The sequence below is a fragment of the Balaenoptera borealis genome (assembly GCF_965194805.1).
Source record: "Balaenoptera borealis genome assembly, chromosome: 21".
Lineage (NCBI taxonomy): Eukaryota > Metazoa > Chordata > Mammalia > Artiodactyla > Balaenopteridae > Balaenoptera > Balaenoptera borealis.
Genome location: NC_138880.1, coordinates 14117557 through 14125382, shown reverse-complemented (window position 1 = coordinate 14125382; position 7826 = coordinate 14117557). Strand labels below are relative to the sequence as shown.

The 7826-nt window shown below is 37.6% G+C and overlaps 1 long non-coding RNA gene across 1 annotated transcript in view; it reads right to left on the bottom strand.

Annotated features, from left to right (window-relative positions):
• Positions 1-7826, bottom strand: part of LOC309619694 — a 125502-nt gene that overhangs the window by 21950 nt on the left and 95726 nt on the right. The window lies entirely within an intron of this gene.

Below are 7826 nucleotides of genomic sequence, written 5' to 3'. Positions count from 1 at the left end.
TCAATAGCTCTTTGTTGAGTAAATGACAGAAGGAATGAACAGAACAACCCGGGTTGAACAGATATGTCACTGGCTCTGGCTCAGTCAACTCAGCTCATTTATTTCTCTGGCCATTGTCCTAAGGAAGCAATGACATTAGCCATAACAAAAATATGCATTGCCATGTCTCCTTCGTAGAAAAACAGTCTGAATAAACAGGATAGGAACTCAGATAATAAAGAGACCTCATTCCAATGAGGGAGGCAATTCAATTCTATCCAAATGCTCAGAGATTCTGAACATTCAGAACTTAAGAAAAAGTACATCTAGACTTCTGGGATCATTAAATCCTCAAAGCCGTGTCCTTTTTTCACTATTTCGTCTCAGATTTGGGGAATTTGGACCCAGAACTGTACAACCTATATGAATACTCTACAAACCCAGGATATAAAAGCAATTATATCTGCCATTTTTCCAATTTTATCTCAACCTTGAGGTTCCTTCCATCCCAAATCCTTATGGATTTATCCAGTCATGTGCTGGAGCTAGCTCTCATCAGCTCATGAGGGCTGAGGTTAAGTTTTCAGGAATTTTTCAAGGCAGTTGTCAAATACATCCATTATTTAAAATTAAATTATGTAAACTAAGAAATAAATTATGTTAAAAACAAAACAAAGGTAATAAATATTCAAAACTCATCACTTCCTAATTATTGCACTACATTTCACTGTTACCTATGCTTTTGAAGTTAGTGATGTCTATTGTATCTGTACAGTGGAAATACTACATCATGGTGGACTGCTGCACAGACTTTCCCAACACCATGCTCAGTGACACCGCATTGGTACCTTGCAATCAGCCATGGTGGGAGGATTGACACTCTAAAGATTGGCAATGCTATCAATAAAGGCTTTTTTTCCCCTGCAGAGAGCCAGTTGTTAAACATTCGTGAGCACACCACTGGATGTGTGCCATCCCAAACCTTTTTGGGTTCGAGGAAACAGTCTAGCCACAGAGTTGGGGGATGGGGGGAGAATGGGAACAGTCCAATGCACTGATGCCATTACTTCTTGCTGCCACAGTGTCCCTGAGGATGCTAATCTACTTGGTGATGACTCCTCTCTGACCCAAATTCCAGCACAGGGCACCTGGCAGAGCTCCTCAACAGAGGACAACCCCACAGGCTGAGTGCTGGATTGGCCAACGGCCCCACCTCTGGACCCCAGAGGTGCAGCTCTGCATACTGGGCTCCTGTGATCCACATCCACAACCATGTTGGTGATTCCAGGACCCCCATTTTTCATCTGGATCCCCAGGAATTTACCATAGATATTGGGCAGGTTTTCTTTTTAATCCTTTAAAACACAAAAAGCTCATTTTCCTGGCTAGGGGTGCTATGTGTCTTACCCCTACCTTTGAATACTCCTGGGGAGGCCTCACCCACTCTTCTGAAAAAAAGACTACAGTCTATGACCCCAAGCTGAATTACTGTTCCAAGGGAGACACTGAGTGTTTTCAAGAGGTTTACTCTCACTGTCCTCAGTCAGGGGAGTGGTTACTATCAATTGTTTTAGGATGATTTCTTAGCTCTTCATTTACTAAAGAAAAAAAAGGGGCAGAGAAAAGATAATTTTAATCTTTGCAGGCAACCTGCTACAATCCAATACTCCAAAGAAATGACTGTCTTCAAACAAGACTCAATGACCTACTCATTTTTTAAAAGCAAATCAACTTAGGTATAAAATAAGCTCCAAGGATATATTGTACAACACGGGGAATATAACCAATATTTTATAATAATTCTAAATGCAGTATAACCTTTAAAAATTGTGAATCACTATATTGTACACCTGTAACTTACATAATATTGTACATCTGCTATACTTCAATTAAAAAAAAAATTTGAAAACTGTTGAAACAACAAATAAACCTAATTACATTCTGGGAAAATAAATAAGTAAAAGCAAGTGATTTCACAGACATTTTATTCTAGATATAAAATCAGAGGTTAAGAAAAATGAATCATACATCACCTTACAGTTGCCAAAGTACTTTAACTTATATCTTAAACATTGTTTTTCACAAATACTTTATGAAGTATGTTCTATTATTTGTTTGACAGATGAGAACGTTGAGGCTCAGAGATGGTTAAGTGGTTTTCCAGGGTTACATAAACAACAACTTCAAAACTTCTCTGCTCCTGTTCCAAATCAGTGTTCTTTATAATATTCCTTCTAAAGAGATGGGATTCCAACCCCACAGAAGGCCTCTCCTCAGGACTCCTCATCCCTGCTTCTGCCGTGTTTATTTCTGTGACATGCCTTTGCCCATGATAATACCTCACTGGAAGTATCTTCCTTCCTTCTTTCTATCCTTTCAAATACAATCCATCCTTCAAGATTCAATCAGGGCTCAACCAAACTATGTGTAAAAGAGGTGAATACAGTGATCATTCACATATAGACCCCTTATACTGATTCAAATTACAGTCTTACATTTCACATAGTGATAAGCAAAGTGATTCTAGTAGTTACATGAAGTTAAATCTCTTCCAACCTGGGTGACTATTTGAGACACCATAGGACAGGGGTTGTTTGAGTTGGGCCCTAAGGTGAAAAGGTGCTGATGGAATATTCAGAGGAGAAAATTATATTAAGAATGGCATTTTTCTGGATCCATAAGCAGAGAGAAAAAATTTTAAACATATGCTCAATTATAAGGCTTACATGGAAGGCTAATACACAGTAGAGTTAAAAATAAAAAGAATCTAAGTACTTTAAATAACTTTAAAATTATCAAGTTAAACCTCCCATTTAAAAATATTTTTTATTTTTTATTTTGAATTAATTTTAGACTCACAGAAAGTTGCAAAAGTAGTAGAAAAAATTTCTGTGTATCCTTCGCCCAGTTTTCCCTGATGTTAACATCTTACATAACCATAGTATAATTCCCAAATCCAGAAAATTAGTATTAGAACAATACATGAAACAATAGTTTTCAAAACACTGGACATCAGGCAATGAATGATAGTAATCTCCAACAGTCAGGAAACAAACAAGGTGAGCCCTACAATTGTCCCGGCTTCCTGCCTCGAGAGAATTTCCAGGCCGTGGCACAGGGAGGGGATAACTGAGGCAGAGCCCAGAGGGTGCTCTGGGCTGAGAGTCTGGGAAGACCAAGGCAGCTAGAGTTCACTGAACAGAATGCTACAGCAGAGACGGGTGCACGGAGAGAGAGCCCCAGAAATCTCCAGGGTCCCCCTCAAGTATTCAGCAAGTGTTGATCAATGCATGCATAATGAAGACTATCCAAGACAGGGGAAAGGACCATGCAAAAGGATTAGAGGGAGCTGAGTTCACACAGGGCCAAGAATAGCTCCTGTTCCCACTAGCTGGAAAAACGCATAACTCACTAGGCATTAAGTAGAATACCCAGGAAGGTCTTAGCTCAATGGTGGGGAATAACTAGTCCTCGACTGAGTACCGCTCCAGACTCACCTAACGAGTCATAAAAGCAAGACTGGAAAGGATCAAACTATGCCTAAGTAACTTAACTATATCCCAGAACAAAGCTCAAGGAGATATATGGGAAGACAAAAATATCCATTGTTGCCTTGCTTTGTGTATTGGTTTTTAAAGTCATCAGTCATCAGCTAGTCGAATTCTTTTGTCTTTGTACATAATTTTATCTTTTTGTCTAGAGAAACACCTTGAGGATTTTATCTTTAGTTCTGAGAACTAACAGTTGTACCAGGCTATGTCTAAGAATTGATACTTCTGGGTTAATTTTGCCAGACGAGCCCTTTCAATGTGTTGATTTGGATCTTTTCCTACTTCTGGAAGTTTTCCTGAATTATAGTTTTAAATATTAGCTCTGTTCCATTGTTTTATTTTTCTTCTTCCGGGACTGAGATGGTATGAATGCTATTCTTTCTTTGCCTTTCTTCCATTTCTACTACCTTCTGAGCCTTTCTATTTTTTTCTTTACTCATTTCCTTTCCCTTGGTTGTTTTCCTGCCCTTCACTGAATTTTCATTTAGTCCATTCTCCCTTGCGCATCTTGTAATTTGTTCTTCATTTCTGAGATAATTTTGTCTTTTTCCTCCACTTTTTTCCTGAGTTTAACTCTTTTTTCATTTCTCCTTTTTTTTCTTGTCCATTTCTGCTTTTAGTTTTGAGGTTTCAGATTTAAAATGGTTTTTCATAGCCTCAAATGCTTGTTTCAGTATATTTCATTCTTTTTGGAGTATAGACTTGCAGTTTTCTTCTGCTTCATGGTTAGACAGAGTAGAGCAGAGGAGAATCAGAACAGTATTATGGCATGAAGCTCAAAGAAATAAAGTTTAAAGCAGGAGATGGTCAATACAAAAATCTCAAGAAGCAAAACAGTGTGAGATCTAGGGGAGTAGAAAAGCCTGTTGCACACAGCATATGTGTTATCATTGTGACAGTGGACAGAACATTTTCAGTGGAGAGCTAGAGAGGAAAGTCATGGTATAAGACATTCAGAAATGAGTTGATAATCAGACCATACAGCTAGCAGTATATTAATAGAACACCAAGTTAAAAAAGACACATTTCAACCAAGCCTGGCTAAGCAAGAGTTCAGTTAAACTTACTTCCACCAATGGCTTCAACTGTGAAAAGCCAAAAAGAATTAGGTCAGATACAAGAAAACGTAGAGTCAAGTGGAAACCTTTTCAAAATGGAGATCTGTGCTTTTTTCAGGCAGACAGGAAGATGCCCCAAAAAGAGAGATTGATTGATAATATTGGCAAACAAAGAGGTAATTGCAGTCATGAAGTTCAAGAGGATAAGAAGGTTTGGAATATCCTTTCTGAGGAGAATAGGAAGGAATTAAGGATCTTTGGTTCTGAAAAAAGGAGCAAAAAAAAGTTCTGAAAATCTTTCTTCTGTAGTACAATCTAAAGATTCTGGATAAAATACAGCAAGCAATCAGGTGAGCGTGCAAGAAAATAAAATTCTCAAATGCCAGAAACAAGAAGCAGCTGAAAACCAGAGAGGTAAGCCTTCCCACTGGCATCATTCTGCAAGGCATGGAGGAAAGAGGGGGACATTATTGTTTTGGGGGTATCCTAAGGGTGTTGATTTTTTGCCTGTGTTGGAATTAGAATTCAGGCCTCTGATTTAAGCCAGGACCCTTTAAAGATTCACTCTCATGAAAGGTGGATTAAGGAAAAAACAAACTAACCAGAGGCACAGACATCAAAAAAAGTTATCTATGTCAGGCCTAACCTTGGGTGGAAAAAATATCCTCTCCTAAGAATGCATATATCTGGGTCTGGGCCACACCCAGATTTTGTTTTTTGAGTTGATACTAGCACATGATGCGCTAACCCTCAATCCAAGAAATCAACATAAAAATTTGTCTCAGGTTGTTAAGCCCCTGGAATGCTAATGTAAACCAACTCTGAAAGGCCGTGTCCCCAGTCCTGGCCACCTAGGAACCCACAGATAAAGTACCAATGACAATGAACTTGGAGCTCAATAATTGTAAATACATGAGCAATATTTTATAAATCCACTAGGAATCTATCCACCATGGGCACAATAAACTGCAGGATTAGCTCCTCAATAAATACAGATAATTAAACAATCTGAAAAGCTTGAAAATAATTATGTTTAAAATGATTAAGGACATAAAAAAAGATGTAGAAAAGCTTAAGAACAGAATACTGTTTAAAAATTAAAATCAGGAAAGAAAAAGCTCAGAGAGAAGAGACACTGAAAATAAGGAAGTAAAATTTCTAGGAATAACACATACATATTGCTATTGAAATTATAAAATTCAGCAAATGCATTAAATAGCAGAATCAACATAGGAAAAGAGGACTGGTGCCAAGATTGATCTGAGGAAACTGCTCAACATGAATCTCAAAGAGACAAAAAGAGATGAAAATACTAGGCAGAGGTTAAGAGACAGAGGATCCAATAAAGAAGGACTAACAAATACCTTGAAGGAGTTCCTGAAGGGGATTCAACCAAAGGAAATATGGGATGGACTTTAGTTTTTGAAGACTCAAATGAATCTAGGAAGCTTGAATGTTAAGTTGTTCAAGTTGGCCCAACTGGTACACTAACTCTTTTTCTCTGATAATTTCAACCCACATTCTTCTCTCCCTTCTCTGAAGTTCTTTGGTAATTACAACCCGTACCTCACAATGTACCATCTGATTATATACTGTCTTGCTGACAGTGATGATGGTTTCACACATGCTAGCCATATCTCCCTAACTGAACTGTAGGATTCCAGAAGAAGAGATCATGTCTTATAGTTTCCTTGTATTGTATTTTCTGCAGTACATGGGATTACTTACTCTAAATTAGAATTTAACGTGAGAAGAAATAGAATTCAAGGTAAAAACCTATATTTGAATCCTTTAATATATAATACTTTCTTTTAATAAAGGCATATTCATTTATCTTTTTTAGAAACAAAACATATCCAAGTTAAAAAAGACACATTTCAACCAAGCCTGGCTAAGCAAGAGTTCAGTTAAACTTTAACTAAAAATTCCTTCAAGTGTTCATTCTTTTAGTATGCATCCGGCAACTCTGCATGTTGAGCATATTTTGTAAGTCAAACTATAAATAGCTATAATAAATGTCATATGTAAATTGACCTATTTTCAAGGTTTCTGAGTACAACAGAGGATTTGAATAATTTTTTGAATGGCTGACAAATACTTTTTATGCTTCTGCATTTGGATAGCTCCCAAACAACTGAGCAAATTTTCCTAAAACTTCATCTACAATTCTCTATAAGATTAAAAATGGACATGAGAAAATTTACTTCTTAAAAAGGCAATTAATGAAGAAGATCCATAGCAATGAGAATTAATGGCTTGAGCTGGATATGGGGTCCCTACATTCACATAGCTTTATTCCAGTAACACAGTAAAGAATGCATGATGGTAACATAAAAGAATAACCAGTCGAAAATGTATATAGGCCCACAATTCATAATGGTACCTCACTGCTGATGTTTTTCAGCATAAAAATTCATTGTTAGGACACAAGTTGAAGGTATCCTAAAGCAATAATCTATACTTTTTCATAACCTGTAAAGTGGCTTAATGAAAGAAGGTCAAATCTTAAAAAGGTTTCTACACCATTAAAACAACTGGACTTCTTCATAACATTGCTTTATTCCCCGTATCATGTAACGATTAAGTACTGAACAGGGATAAGATACTGGCCAAGAAGGAAACTGGCCTGAAGAAATTAATGGATCAAAAGATACAAACCAGTGAACTCAGAGAGAGAAAAATGCAGAGAGATTTCCTCTCAGGCTCTGTCTACCACCAACACACACACACACACACACACACACACACACACACAGAGGCAAAAGAAAGCAAACGTCAAAGTCCAAGATGGGAAATGACAAAGCAGCAGTTGTCTCAGGTGACTAGGACATCGGTTTAGGTTCCTTTTGCCTCAGGAGAAAAAAAAACAAAAACAGCTAGAAACATGAGGTCAAGTCCCATGTGTCCTGTGCTAATCTTCATAGTTAATTCTCTTTTCTTAAAACACCCATTTTTGTGGGAGGAACAGTTGAATTGGGTAAAAGGTTTGACCTGCCATGTTATATTGAATCTATGAATTGTCTTGGCCAGAATCTAAAATAAAATCCTAAATTCTAAATGAAATTATACTAACATGAAGTCAACTACTCCAAGACCCTCAGCTATCCATGCACTCAGCTCTTGGACAAGCCTAACTCACCTGTCCAGGCCGAGGTAAACACACAAAGCAAGCAGGACATGGGAAATCAACTTGCTCCCTGCTCTGGGTTTACCTATGACAGGTTGTGCTTACAGCCTC